This window comes from Mauremys mutica, chromosome 1 (genome assembly GCF_020497125.1).
Source record: "Mauremys mutica isolate MM-2020 ecotype Southern chromosome 1, ASM2049712v1, whole genome shotgun sequence".
Classification (NCBI taxonomy): Eukaryota; Metazoa; Chordata; order Testudines; family Geoemydidae; genus Mauremys; species Mauremys mutica.
This window is the reverse complement of record NC_059072.1, coordinates 359138465-359140775: the sequence shown is the minus strand read 5'-3', so window position 1 is coordinate 359140775 and position 2311 is coordinate 359138465. Positions and strand designations below refer to the sequence as shown.

At 52.9% G+C, this 2311-nt stretch overlaps 1 pseudogene; it reads right to left on the bottom strand.

The window, feature by feature from the left end:
• Positions 1–495: 495 nt before the first annotated feature.
• On the bottom strand, positions 496–1457 carry LOC123362042 (annotated as a pseudogene).
• Positions 1458–2311: the final 854 nt, after the last annotated feature.

Here is a 2311-nt window from a genome sequence, read left to right as displayed (position 1 = left end):
AATGTAGGGTGATGTTTTTTAGCCTTCCTCTCACAACACAGCCGAGTTAAGTTTTTCAGTTACAGCGCAAGTAAAGTCGCAAGCTATGGTGAAAAGATACGATATACATCCGGGGGAATTCTGCGCTTGAACACACACAGAGGTGCTAGTTGGAGTCAACAGCAGCCACACTTGGGCAGCCATTCAAGGCTAACAGTTAGGTAGATATGCAGATTGATGCTAGATGGTTGGAAGGAGGAATGGGTGGAGGGATGGAGGGATAGATTCATGTGTAGAACTTGGCCTCTGAGGTGGGAACAGTCTTTTACCAGGTGCTGTTGGGAAAAGGAGCATTGGTGATATTCAGTGTAACAGGAACCTTGGAGACTCTCGGGCTGGAAATCCCACAAGAAGATGTTCTCATGAACGTTCTGGTGCTTCCTCCCTTCCAGCTAGGTTGACAGTCCTGGCCAAGACCCGGAAGAACAGAATCACCATGAACACAAGTAATTATTTTTAGCAGAAGTTAATTCTGACCTCAGCTTTTGGATAGAATGGCCTCAACACCCGGCCCCGGATCTGCTTGGTCTTCATGCCGTATATGATGGGGTTCAGCATGGCAGCACCAAGAGGTAGAGGTCTGCCAGCAGGATGTGGATGTGTGTGGGGATGTTCTGGCCCCAGCGCTGAGTGTAGAAGGAGAACAGCGCCGGGGTGTAGAAGACCAGGATGACACACACGTGGGAGCCACAGGTGCTGAAGGATTTCAGGCACGCGTCCCTGGAGGAAAGGCTGAGGACGGCCCAGAGGATCAGGATGTAGGAGATGGCGATGAAGATGGAGTTTGAGCCCACCACAAAAGTTGCAGCCATTATCCCATAGACATAGTTGGGCGTGATGTCCCCACAGGGCACTTTCACCAAGGCCATGTGCTCGCAGTAGGAATGGGAGATGACCCTGGGCCCGCAGTAGGGCAGTCAGCTGACCATGCACGTCAAGGGGGTCATCAGCCCGATGCCCCGCACAAAGACGGCCAACCGGATCTTGGCGATGACGGCGTTGGTGAGGATGGTTGGTGAGGTGTAGTGCAATGGCTTGCAGATGGCGATGTAGCGGTTGAAGGCCATGGCAAGCAGCACCCCCGACTCCATGGCAGAGAAGCTGTGGATGAAGAACATCTGGACCACGCAACACTCAAAGCCGATTTCGTGGGAGCGGAACCAGAAGATGCTCAGGATCTTGGGCACGGTGGAGGTGGTGAGCACCAGGTCGATGCTGGCCAGCATGCAGAGGAAGTAGTACATGGGCAAGTGCAGACTCGGCTCTGTCATGATCACAAAGAGGAGGGCAAAGTTCCCCAGCAGGGCCACAACATACATGGCACAGAACGGGAAGGCGATCCAGAAGTGGGTGGCCTCCAGCCCTGGAATGCCCATTAGGAGGAAGCTGGAGGGGTTGGAGTGATTGTAGCATGACATGGTGCACGGCCGGTTTCCAGGACCATTTTGGAGGCTGGAATTGAAACCACACGGCAGGTTAGTGTCGGCAATGAAAACGTTTTGTCGCTGCAGGTTGTTCCTCTCTGGACCCCAGTGCATGCAGAATGCCCCGTCTGCCTTCTCCCATATGGAGAATTGCAGCCCCGTCACCCCGGCCTTCACCAGCTCCTGGGCCTCCCCGGCTTCATTCACCTGCAGGAACCAGTTCAAAATGGCCGTCTATTCTACAGCTCTCCCAGGATTTGCTCAAGCTGCGCACAAGGACCTTTTCTCTATGCTCTTGTCACTGCTGCTTCCCCTCAGAGCTGGACCACAGCTGTACCCCCAGTTCCAGTTTTGGGGATCTCAAACAACAACTAACCCAATGTCTGAATGGCTTTAGTCAACATCCCAGAAGGGTTTAAATGCAAGAGAAATGGAAGGTTCAGTAGAACCCTGAGATGGGGTCACAAATGGGGTCATCACTATGCCTTAGAAGGGTGTAAAGAGCATCTCCTTCTGGGCAGGGGCGGGTGATGGCTGAGCCTTGTGGAAGCACTGAATCAGCACTCTCCCCAGGCTTCACTCCTCACTTTTGGAGCAGCGTTAGTTATGGGGCTGCCCCCTGGAGGAGGTAGGATTTCACGCACTCTGGGCTATAGCAGCCATCTTCTGGATGGACTTCGTCTTTGTGGGGGCCTTTTGTCCTGTATTGTGCCATGGAAACCTGCATCTCCTGGGAGTTAACTGAGGTCAGTGTGTGTGACAACTGTAATAAGAATATAAGAACGGCCAAGCCACTATGACCAAATCCCTTTCCACAGTTCTCCTTCCTAGGCAGTCATTTCCCATTT